At 53.6% G+C, this 12,928-nt stretch overlaps 1 long non-coding RNA gene across 1 annotated transcript; it reads right to left on the minus strand.

The window, feature by feature from the left end:
* Window positions 1-487: 487 nt before the first annotated feature.
* On the minus strand, window positions 488-9,844 carry LOC144372380 (uncharacterized). Its single transcript, XR_013432415.1, has 4 exons — window positions 9,667-9,844; window positions 4,579-4,710; window positions 2,184-2,371; window positions 488-709 (listed from the first exon to the last, which is right to left on the minus strand). It is a non-coding gene; the product is annotated as an uncharacterized LOC144372380 (long non-coding RNA).
* Window positions 9,845-12,928: the final 3,084 nt, after the last annotated feature.

Here is a 12,928-nt window from a genome sequence, read left to right on the forward strand (position 1 = left end):
GTGGACTCGGTCTTCCCCACTGTGGGCTCCCAGGAGACTCCCCTGCTCGAAGACTCACCAGGATGCTCCTATACTGTGTTGTCATTTCATTTTCCAGGTAGACGTGAATGAGGCACCTGCCTCTCACCCGCCTGTTGTACTGGGGCCGTGGGGAGTACCGAGTGGAGACCCCTGATGTCCTGGACTCCGGCTCTACCCCTTCCCTGGGAGAAGGCTCTGGCTCTGGGGTTGGCTGAGGAGCCGATACAGGAACTGAGGTTGTAGCTAGAGGAGAAAAGATGCCAACATGACTGCCTTGCCCTGACCTTCCCACAGACAGACAATACCCCTGCTGCCAGGAAGAACTCAGGCCCTTAGCCCACACAGGACCTCTTTGCAGACTGGGGTCACTTCCTGAATGGACAAAGGCTTATCCTAATTTCCAGCCCAACACCAGGCATACAGACTCCCTGCAGTGGGACAAGAGTCGGACCTCTCCTCATATACCCTTAGGTACTCACCCCGGTCCGCCTGGCTCTCAGGCGCTGCCTGGCTTGATATGCCATCTTCAGTTGTGGCCAGGAGGTGGTATGTTTGATGCTCCAGGTACAAACCAACCAGCAAGAGCCCCATATATGGCAGCAGCTGCTGCAGACTCAGAGAGCCTGGAGGCTGATGGGAAGCCTCGGTGTAGAAGTTAATCCAGGTCCCCAGGAAGGAAGGTGAGGCACTGTGGGGAGGCAGGTGTGGAGTCAGCAAAACCCTGGCCTTGCCTTCGCCATGGCCTCCAGAGAAAACCTCTGACCCTACACTTCTGAACTGTCCCTGGTTCTGAACACACCAGTCCACCTCAGACCAGACACAGTGGCTGTACAGGCAGGGACAGGACAGGCAAAGAACCTTCAACGAAGGAGCGTTAGATCCATGATATGACCAGCTCTCCCCTCCTCTGGGCAGGGCTGACACTCTTCTTCCTCTTGGCTACGTGCTCTCCAACCTGGAATGCACCTTCCAGGAGTGTCTGTCCTCCTGCCCACTCTTCTCAGGGCTCAAGAGACACCTCCTCCCCTGGCATGGGCTGCAATGCTACCTCATTCTCTGTGAGCTCTCACTGAGTCCCCCTGAGTAGCGGTGGACCTCTCTTTTCCCATGAGTGCAGACCACATCTCTGTGGCCCTGGGGGAGAACAGGGAGGTGTGGTGTGGGGGGATCCATTGTCCCAGGGGCTTCCCCAGTAGACCATGACTATCTACAACTCCCCGCCTTACCCCTCCTACTGTTGAAGCTCCACACCTTACACTGCAGGCAGAACACAGAATTGGGGAGAGCAGTCTTTCCTCAGCCATCCCAAGTCAAATCACCTTGCAGGTCCCTATTCTGGAAACAGGAGCCCACCCTCTTGACCCCAAGCCCATTCTATGTTGAAGTTGGTCCAGGGGTCCACCATAGTCACTGAAGAGGACAACGTGCAGTTATGCCTCATGGAGTCAGGGATGCAGTCACATGTAGGATATGTACTCATGGCACCTGCGGTTTTAGGCTGACCCCCATGAAAAGGGACACAATGGCGGTCATTTGCACTCCATTTTTCACTGAATTATGAAATGTGACTGGAAACGTGTTTTCACACAGTGGGTGCTTTCTCCATGTTCATCAGTGAATGAGCCCAAACTGCTGATTCCCACATCTCTCTGGATATGGGAGCTGCCATGTCCAAAGCCCCTGTCCAGCTATGTCCCAGCTAGGATGCTCTGTCCCACTATGGAAACTAACATGTCTTTATTAACCCAAAAGTGCTTTTCCCAAAGCCCGAGTTTTGAGACGCCTCTGGCACAGATCTACGTTCTTCAAGAAGCCAATATCACACCAGAAATACCACCTGGCCTCGCTGAGTCCACCTGGGAATGAGCTCAGTGCACACCATTGACCTGTGGTGCCAGGTGTGTGGGGACTGCTCCACAGACCTCTGTGGATCAGCTGGAGTCAGGATGGTTTCTCTGCCTAAGAGGGAAAGTTCACTCCCCGTGCAAGGCTGTGGCAGGCACCTCCAGGACTCGTCCCATTCGGGGCTGAAATTCCACTATGAGTGTGGTCCTCTATCTCATTAGGTATCACAAACCTTTGGGTCCCGGAGAGGTACATGGCAGCCCCAAGACCCAGGCATGAGGGGGCTACACACTTGGGCTTGGTGGTCTGGTGCTTACCTTGGGAACAAGAGATCCAGCACCTGCTGGGTGGGGATGGAATCCCAGGAGATTAACCCCATGTTGCTGCTGAAATGTAGGTTCCTCCCACAAATGACAGGCAGGAGCTCATTCCTAAGTTGGTCCTGCCTGTAAGGTTCAAGGCTCTGTACCCTGAAGGGCTCCTCCGTGTTCTCATCATTTTCACCCTGCGTTGGGACCAAGAATGGTGGGTTCAAAATGGAAATGGTGACAAACAGAAAAATGATTTGTGCCAATACACTAGAGTCAAAGCACAATGGGACAGTTCCCATCAGTACAAACACACACACACACCACACACACACACACACACACACACACACACACACACACAGTCAGAATAGGAGTCCTGGGCCATTCATCAGGGATCAGACTAGATGGCCTGCTGGGCTCACCTGCCCTGTGCTACTCACTGTTACTCTTGACCCCCTCTGCGACAATTGCCAGAGGATCTGGCGTCTAAGTTGAAGCCTCATCCAGTGCATCCACAAAAGGGCTAGTTGGCCCCCCTGAGATTCCTGGGAGCCTGAGGCTCGGCATTGTTTGCAAGGACAGGGGAACATCCTTCTCACTCCAGTTTCTCCAACCAAATGAGCTCGGTCAGTTAAGTGGGTGCCTGGATACCAGGGTTCCATGTTCTGTTTGATCCATTGTCAAGGCAATGATGTCATTTCCTGTGCCCATACCTGAGCCTCTTTTCACATAAGATCACTTTCAAAAGCCCTATGGGCTGCTGATTTCTCCTCCATGCCTACCCATCTCAGGTGTGCATGTGTTCACCAACAACTACCCAAATACCCCCACCAGCATCTGCCCTGCTTGGTGCCTCTAGAGTTCCAGCTTGGAGCCTTCAAAAATGCATTCACAACCAGTCCTTCCCTCTCAGCAGCCTTTGGACCCTGGTCCTATCATTGTGCAACTCATGGTGTGCCCAGTCTTTTCTGGAAAGTAGGGTAGCATCTAATCAGGGATTGGTGTCTCTGATTCATACATAGCATATGGTTTCTATGAAATCCAGTGAGGGAGCAGGAGTAACGAAGCTGATTGCACAGATGACCTCAGGGAATACTGACAGGCCAAATGAAAAAATATATTCCAGCTAACCATTGGTATTTGGGCTTCTCAGCCCAGTCCTGTTTTTAAAAAAGGTGCAGACGGGCAGTGTTCATTAAAAAAATGTCTACCATTTAAAAGTGGGTAATTTAAATGTCATCTAGTTACACATCTGCTAGAATGGTCTGGCAACATATGAATTTCATTCTAACAACAACAACAAAACATAGAAAAAAACATAGACATAAAGATAAAACCTTGTCTTCACCAGGATGCCTAGAAATAGGTTTTATTTGGCTCATGCAAATATCTTTCAATAGAACTTCTAATTTCTGAATGAACTCATTCAATTTTATAATGTCTGAAACCCTTTGTGAGCATGGGAAGCACTGCTGACAAGACACCAGAGGGCCAGAGCACTTGTGCCCCCTACAGGGGTGTCTCTTGGCTATCACCAAAGACCGTTCCCCTCCCGGGGCAGCTGAGAGCAAGCTGGGCCTTGGAGCAAGGATTAGTGTTTAGGTATAGACTATGCAAGCAAAGGACAATGTCTTTAATAAAACTAAAATTAAAAAGTCACATTGAAAAATTTTTAAAAAGAAGAAGAAAATAAGGTCAAGTAGAGGAACGGGCAGAGGCATCCAGAGGAAGCCCATTTTCACAGGAGAAAATCCCCCAGTGAAAAGCATCAGAATAGATACCAAGAAAAATACCAACAAAAACAGTGTGCTCCCACTATGTATCTACTCCACATGCAAAAGTTAGAAAGCTAGATAATACAATCCTGGCCACAGGTAGAGCTATTCAGAAGAGCCACCTGGCAGTGCTTAGTCAAAGAAGTAAACATGCACACTTTGATCTAGAAATGCCACCTGTGTGTAAACCAGGTGGTGCTTAAGCAGTTTCACAAGGGGACATGCACAGGGAAATTTATCCTCAGGTTCCTTATAGAGTTGTCTGTGCTTACTGAAGGTTGAGGGCTGTCAGGGTGCCCACAATTGGGAAAGTGAAATGCTTAAAAGGTAATGGATGCCAACCTGGATATATTAATAGAAATCAATGAAAAACAATAGATTTACATGACAGTAAAATCCCTGAGTTCAAGTTCTTGCTAGCCTACCTACCAACAATCATGCTTGGTTAAGACACTGACATACTTCAAGGCAAAAAAGGAGAAAATATAATGTCATTATTACTTTTCTTAAAAGCAAATAAGGAAATGGTAATATTTACCCAGCCATGACCTGTTATGCATAATATGTGAGATTATTGTGGACATGTTGGTAAATGATGATCTACTCAGATACGTTCCGTGACTCACCAAATGCAAAGGTCCATGAAGAATTACCGTCTCCACACATGAATTCATCGTCAAAAGCCTTGAGACAACAGGGGCTTCACAAAATGGCTTCTTGGCCAACTTGATGAGTGCGTCCTCGGACAATGCTTCCACCTGAAAGATGTCACCAACTTGTTCTCATTCACATTTCCACAGTGCCACAAAAAAGAAACAAAGTCTGATACTCTATTGAGTGAATCCTCAAGTGGACCAAACACCATACTTCCTTCCATATTTTAGAATTAACAAATGCAACTTCAACTCAATAACTTGCATTAGGCAACATGCAACCACAATCTTCCCCTGAGCCAGGGAAGCTGACCCCTCTCTGAATTCAGGAGGTCCTGGCCCCACCAGCATAAACACGAAGTTGACACAAACCTGGCACTTTGATTCTGTGAATTATGATCAGGACTGATGAGTCAGCTTTGTTGGGATAACTGCTAAAGGAGGACTGTGTATCCCTTAATTTTCTAGCCGATGGCCTCTGGAAAGAGCCATTTATCCTGGTTTAAGGCCTTCTTTTTAACGTGTGCGGCCTATTCTCAGCCATAGTGGCCTCTTGTTTTCTTTAATGTTTCATAAAAGCAAATGGCTCGGAAGCCCCTGAGACAGGTGAATGTCCCTGTTAGCTGCCTGCATTTGGAATTTATCAAAGATCTTTACACGGAGACTCTTTTCTGTCAATTCCAATCTTGAATCACAGAAGTGCTCCTCACAGGGGAGGACACTAGGGTGGCCTCTCCATGCTGTCCCCTACCTGTGCGTATGGCAGGCTCCCTGGGGCACCTGAACACCTGGGGCAGCTGTGCAGGAGCTGGGAGGGGGAGCTGAAGCGGGGCTGGCAGGCTGGCTTGTTCACCCACTTTGTCTCCAAACTTAGGAAGCTAGACCTGGAAGGTGTGCATGGGGAGTAGGTTTTCTGAAGCTCTCTTATTTAAGGCTGCGATTTTTCCTGGGGACATCCTGGACCGAACCCTAACCACCTCCCTGCCCCCTGATTCTGCCTCAGCTTTCATCTGACCCAGGTGCTGCCCCCTAGGGGAGCCTGGGGAAGCTGCACCTCTCTCCCTCCTTGGTTCCTCTTGGGAAAGGAAGGCTGCACCAGGGTAGCAGAGGCAGATGAATTCCAGCTCTGCTAGAACCTTCCTGGGTGAGGAGTGGTGTGTGTTGGGGATGCTGAGAAATAAAGTCTCTCCGGTAGGGCCCTAAAGAGGATCGCACTCGTTTCGCTGAAATGCAGGTGACAGGGTCTCTCTCTCCCCCCAAGGCAGGATCTTTGTCTGGGTTTATGATGTCGTCATTCTAATCAACGCCATGTTAATTGCCCTGGATGAGAAGAACCCCTTCATCTCCTAGCCGAGTGGCTTTTCCTTTCTCTGTAGTTCTTGAGATCCTCCTGAAGTTGTACACGCATGAGCCCAGAGCCTATTTTGAAAGGAAGCAGTTCTGGAACTGGTGAGTGTGTGTCCTAGGGAGGGGACAGGGGACTTCCTGTTAAGTTCAGAGACATGGCTGCAGGTCTCCAAGCTCCACCTGTGTAGAGGCATCTTATAATGAGCTCTTGGAGGGGAAACCTCTGTGTGGGTAAAGGCCGAACTTCCCAAAGTCAATTTGAACTGTCTAATTAAAATGAGAACCACAGACCTTGACATCCTGGAGTTGGGAAGGATCTTTAAAAGAAGGAAGCCCAATGTTTTTCTCTACTTTCTCACAATACTTCTTTTTTTAAAAAAAAATTTTGTTCTTTTTAGTTATAAATGACAGTACAATGTATTTGGACCTATACATACATGGAGTATAATCTCCCATTCTTGTGGTTGAACTTGGTGGTATGGAGTTCCACTGGTCATGTATGCATATATGAACTTAGGAAAGTTACGTCCGATTCCTTCTACTGTCTTTCCCATTCCCAGCCCCTCCCTTCCCCCCACTCTGCCCTGTCCAACCTGGTGATCCACCCCTATCCCACCTATGGTCACTCACAATACTTCTGACACCAAGTGTGTGTTATTTTTTCTCACACCTACCAACTGTCCAACTCTCTGGTCGTCAATTTTGTGTCCTGCAATTCAATTAAATTTGGACACAATTTGTCCACAGTTAGCATCAAATACCACAGGTTGAGGGCTGAGCCAAGACTGAGGACAGTCCCCAAGACTGTCCTCTCTCCAGACACCAACTGCATGTCCACATTAACACCTGTGATGCTGACTGATCGCCTATAAATCAGAGGTGACCAGAAAAACACTTCGGTTACTAGATTTCTGGTTGTTGTACAAGGGTACAGCTCAGGTCAGCCAGACTGAGAGGTACAGGGTGCAGGAAAAGGGGTGCGCAGCTCCCATACCCTCTCCAGGTGCGCCCTTCCATGCCCCTCAGTAACCCAGAAGCTCCCCCAACACTATTGTTTTTTTTTGTGGAGGCTTCGTTATGTGTGCATGACGGATTACACATTGGCCATTGGTCATCGACCCAATCTTCAGCCCCTCTGCCCTCCCCAGAGGTAGGGGGGCAAGGATGAGGGTGGGGCTGGAAGTTCTAGCTCTCTGATCCCCTGGTAGGTTCCCCTGTGGATTCACATCCCCATCCTGAGGGGCTTTCCCAGGGCGACCTCATTAAGCTCAGGTGGGGTTGAAAAAGGGCTTGTGATGAATAGCAAAGGATGCTCCTTCCACCTCTGTCACTTATCACTGGAGGGACAGGGCTCTTAGGCGTTCAGGTCATGAGACTAGGGATGAAGGCCAGGCATCCTAGAACATCATGGCCAAGGAGGCATTTCCTTTGGCAGCTTCCTAGGCCCGCTCCCTAACCTCACTGTCAGAAACTCAGCCTGTGTGGCTGGCCAGCGGGCTGTTGGCTAGCCCTCCCCTGGGTGGTGGATATGTCTCCCACGAGCCTTCCCTTCTCCAGGCCGCTGGTCTCCACCCTCAGCCCTGGTGCTATGTGCCAGCCGGTGCGTCTTGAGCTGCTGTGTGTCGAGCTCTGCAGGGCACAGAGATGCAAGCCGCAGGCTGACTTTGGTGGTGCACAGCTAGGCGGGGTCTGACCCCAGTGACCACTGCTCTTAGTGCCAGGAAACTTCTCCCGAAGTGCACGTGGCTGGGGGGGGGGACCTGGTCGGTGTTTTCTTCTCCTTTAGCACCACTGTCAGGAAAGTCATGGCACGATGAATTCTACTTCCATTAAGTCGTAATGCACATAGTAAAATTAATACCAGGAAAGACCTACTGTGCATTCTGCAAGTATTCTTCACCGGATGGGCACAGTGGTGCACGCCTGTGGTCCCAGTGTCTTGGGAAGCTGAGGCAGGAGGATGGTGAATTCAAAGCCAACTTCAGCAACTTAGCAAGGCCCTAAGAAACTCATCGAGACCCTGTCTCTAAATAAAATATGGAGAAAAAAAAAGAGGCTGAGGATGTGGCTCAGTGGTAAAGCACCCCTGGTTTAATTTCTGGTGCCCAAAAAATAGAAAAATAAAAATGTTCTTCACGAGTATAGACTTTGGTGGAAGGCGAAGTGATGTGGGTTAGTGATTCCTGCATCTCTGCAGGTGACTCAGAGCAGCCAATGGATGATCATGGGATGGTTCAAGCCTAGTGTTTCTTGCTTCCCATGCAGTGACCTAAAAGTTCCAGAAATGAATTTTAGCACTGGCTAGTTATCTCACATAAGCTGTTGGTTCAGTTTTCTGGGGACCCATCAGAGCCTGAGCTTGACATGCCTCTCACTTGATTCTTAATGGACTTTGCTTTTGCCATTAGGTTTGACACGCTGATCATAATCGCAGCCTGATGGCCACGGTGGCTGATGCCACCATTCAGTCAGGTCAGTGCCCCCAGCTCTAGGCTTCACAGAGGATCAGGTGCTTACTCAGTTCTCTGTTGAAAATCCACCCTGCACTGTGGAGATTTGGGGGCCAGGAAGGGGGACACCAGAAAATTATTAAAAGTGTTCCGTATTCAGGTTGGAGATGTGGTTCAGTGATAGAGCACTAATCTGGGGTTGAGTCGCTCATAAAATAGTGGTGATTTGCAGATGGCCGTGCATGGCCTCCCGATGCTTTGAACCTTCTCTGGATTCTTTACAAGCCCCAATGTGTGTAAACGCTACGTAAATAGTCCCTGCCCCGGGTTCTGCTTAGGGAGAGACAAGATGTTTTTCTGAGTACTTTCCGCCTGCAGTTTTGAAGTCCATGGAAGAGGACCTGCAGAGGTGGAGAGGGGCTGCCAGGGACCACGGGCATCCCTCTCAGGGAGCTGGTTGGTTAGGGGCACACCCACTGACCACACCCTCTCCTTTCCCCTGGTTTCTCCCACCATCATGGAGCACCCCACCACCAGGGCAGGAGGAGGAAAAGGTGCCTACGGCCTCGCCCCGCCTGCCCCGCGAGGAGCCCGAGCAGGGAGCGGCAGGGACTCTCTTGGGCTTTGTGCATGGACAGGCGTTCATTCCCAGTGGGCAGAAGCAGGGAAGGGTCACCCACTCTCACTGGAAGACTGGAGAGGGGCAGGAGCCCAGGGATTGGGCTGCCCGAGCGGGAGGCGAGAAGGAGCTCTGAGCAGAGACAGCGTGCACGGGTGCTGCCCCCAGCTCCTGCCCCCAGCCTCCCACCTTCATCCTTGGAGTTGAGGTGTCTCCCGTGGCAGAGGCAAGGAAGGGAGCAGGAAACCCGAGTCACCCATCTTGGTGTCACGCCTGCTGTGTCCCCAAACTGAGCAGAGAAGGAATGAGATGCTAGGGAGGGGCGGATGGGGCACCCCAAGGGCTCCATCGCCACCTGGTGCTGGGTGCTCCCCCTGGCCCAGTTCTGACTGCCCCAGAGGCCCAGGAGAGCTCTCCTGCCTGTTGGACAAGGAGGCCAGCGTTGGGCCTGAGAGGACAGACATCCCATCCTCTGGATGTCAGACCCTGGACACGGAGGACGGGGGGAGCTGTCACAAAGGCCAGGGCTGCTGGAGGCCCACCACCATGGTGGGACCTGCAATGTCCCCCACCCCCAGCCCACCAGGACGCGGGGACTCCCAGCATGAGATGTCATGACCCCCGACCCCTGCAACCCCACGTTACCTGTGTTGGTGGCAGACTGGGTGGCCCCAGGCACCGGCCGGGCTGCCTCTGTGGGGCATTCTGTGGCCATCCTCAACAAGCCAGCAGACCACCATGCAGAGGGCATCGAGGGCAGCAAATGCCACCAACTGGCATTGGAACAAACCTGTACAGGAACACGACCCCTGGTCAGTGGTCACAGGGCACTGGGTCCCCTCCCACCAGCATGAGGCCTGAGCCCCCTACCCCACCCACAGGAGCCCACACCCCAGGGACACTTCCAGGCTCCAAGCAGACCCTCCCCTTGAGCCCTGGTCTGGGTGCCCAGCGCTGTCCTGTGCTTTCTTGTCCACCTCTGCCCGCTGCCCGGGCCCCTTCCCAGCTGCCTGTGTGGGTCTCATCTTGGTCAGAAACCACCTCCCTGGACGTGGGAGGGGGACCTCCGTTCAGACGGTCCCAGGAGGAATCAGCACATTGCCGTGCCACAGAGAGGGCCACTTCCAGGGTGAGCCTTAGCAGGGACTGGACCAGCAAATCAAGGTGACAGCAGTGTGCCAGCCGGTCCCCAGGAAAAGCTGGTGGGCAGTTCCCCTCCTGGGGCTCTGGCTGGGGCTGATGCTGTGGGAAGGAGGCGAGCCTGAGAGAGTGCAGCCGAGAAACGCTCACTCTACAGAAATGCTCTCAGGGCCTCCCACAGAGGGGCAGGCAGTGGACCAAGAGGACACTGACACAGGACTGGTGCAGCCCTTGATGGAAATAGTTCAGGAGAGAGGCCAGGGGACCTGTCACAATGGGGAAGGAGAGGGTGAGGCCACAGAAAAGAGAGAAGCAATACAGAGGAGGAGGGGAGGGGCCTAGGATCCGGGCAAGGGGTGCCTGGGCTGGAGCTGCTGGCCGTCCTGGACAGAGTGAGCCGACAGCTCCACCTCACACCTCAGAATGGGCCTCATTGGAAAATAGGTTCTTTGCAGGTGGATTAGTCAAAATGGAGTCATCTTTGATATCGGGGGATGCAGCTGTTCTCACTGCCGTCCTATGAGAAAAGGAGGGACACACAGGGAGGAGGTGGCCTGTGGAGACCGACACAGAGACTGGGGCGAGGTGGCCACAAGCCCAGGGCTACCTGGGCCACAGGGAGCTGCGGGGAGGATGAGCTCTCTCAGCCAGGGTGACCTGTGGCCGCAGAGCTGGGAGGGGACAAACGTGTCTATATGAAGCCACCTGGTGTCTGGTCATGTTTATACAGATGACCCTGCGGGAGGTGTGTGTGGAATGGAAGGTGCGGGGAGGAGCGGGAAACGTGGAGGGGGAGGTGAGGCAGAGGGACCGTTTTGCAGATGAGTCTTGACTGTCAGGGAGACAGAGGGAGAGAGACAGGCCGCAGGGCCCCCAAACATGACCAGGTGAAGGGGACACTGATGCTTTACAGACAGAAAGACTCTCATTCATTCATTCAACAAACAAAGTGCACCTACTAAGTGCCAGAAACTGATCCGGGCTACAGGGGTCAATAAGAACACAAGCCCTGGCCGCCTGGCGTTTATTTTTTGCATTACAGATAGATAATAAATACAAACAAATTCAAAAAGTTAAAACAAGTTAAAGACCAAGGAGCGTTGGGCAGAGGGGAGGAGGGATGGGATGCTGGTGAACTCATGGACTTCGACACAGCACGTCCCAAGGCCCCTTGTCAGCTGCGGCTCCATGGCCCCTGGCCCAGGGTCGGCCTGGTCTCTAAGGTTCTTCCACTTGACACAACATGCCATGGCCACAGGGACTCCTGGTCCTCCCGGGGTCTTGCTGGGCTCTGCTTCCTCCCCACTGAGGACACCAGGGGTCGGGGGCCACCAAGTTGTCCACTGGCCTTGCCGAGGCCCTCAGCCTTCCAGGCTGGTGGCCAGCCTGCCTCTGCCTCCTGGCTCTGTGCTGCACCTCTGAGGCCAAGTGACCACCTGCTCTGGCACCTGGTTCTCCCTGTTCCCTGAGCCAGGAGCATGGCCCCAGGCTGGCCCCCCAGAGGCCGCAGCAGACAGCACCTGGGCACGTGAACATGGGTGAGGACCCAGGCAGCCGAGGTTCCAAGGCCACGGCCCAGGAGTCCCCGAGGTCTTCACCCAACCCAGAGCCAGGGTGGTCCCCGCGCCCCAGCACCCGCAGGCAAGAGAACCTGTGCCTCACGCCCCACCCAGCAGCTGCCCTGTCCCCAGCTGGCCTGGGGACCCCTCGTCCTGCCTTGTCCTGCCTCGTCCTGCTGCCTGTGCCCAGAAAGGAGGCGGGAGAGCTCCTGGCAGCCACACGCGCTGGGCACTGGAGCCCTCCAGCTCGCTGCTGTGCTCCCGTGACCCCTGGGTGTGAGGAGCTGGGCGAGGACACAGAGGGAGGAGGTCTGAGGGCCACCTGGCTGCTCCTGCCCCGTCCTGGAAGCTGCTGGAAGGATCAGTGGATGCGACATGACCTTGAGTGCTGAAAGACACCAGAGGTGGCAGGGGCATCCTCGGCTGGGGTGAGCGCTCGGTGGCCCTGGTCCTGACCCACATGAGCCCGTGAGGGTGGACGCCAGCTCCAGGGGCCACATCTCCTGGACAGCCTGCGTTGCCACCAGGCCTTGCCCACTTTGTGTGCCCAGGGGGCTGGGGCAGAGGTGGCCTTGGGAAAAGACCCCACACACAGATGTGTTGGGGGGACAGGAGTGTCGCAGGGTAGGGTCAGTTCAAGGCTCCTGCAGCTCCAGGTCCTCCTACTGAGACCTTCTTCCTGCCTGTCCCCAGGGACCCAAAGCTGGCCCTTCACCCCAGGGACCCCAGCATCATCCTCCCTCCATCCACACGGAGTCCAGTGGACATCCCCCTAGGGCTCTCAGACCTGCCCCATTGCACTGGGTGCTGGGTGGCATCCCTGTGCCCGCTCTCCTGTGATGCCCTTGGCAGCGTCCCCCGCCTCCATGCTGGCCCATTCCTGACCCCACAGCTCCCTACCATGTGGTCCCTCCTCCTGCACCCCAAAGCTCCCCACTGTGCACCCCTCCTGCACCCTACAGCTCCCCACTGTGCACCCCCTCCTGCACCCCACAGCTCCCCACTTGCACCCCCCTCCTGCACCACACAGCTCCCCACTGTGCAGCTCCCCGCCTGCACCCCACAGCACCCCACTTACACCCCCCTCCTGCACCACACAACTCCCCACTGTGGGAACAGGGACTGCAGAGGTCCCCACACCTGGCCCACAGCCCTGCTCAGAGGCTGGCAGGAGCAACTGTAAGTTCCCATTTGAGTCCAGGCCAAGA

Source organism: Ictidomys tridecemlineatus (genome assembly GCF_052094955.1).
Source record: "Ictidomys tridecemlineatus isolate mIctTri1 chromosome 12 unlocalized genomic scaffold, mIctTri1.hap1 SUPER_12_unloc_8, whole genome shotgun sequence".
Lineage (NCBI taxonomy): Eukaryota > Metazoa > Chordata > Mammalia > Rodentia > Sciuridae > Ictidomys > Ictidomys tridecemlineatus.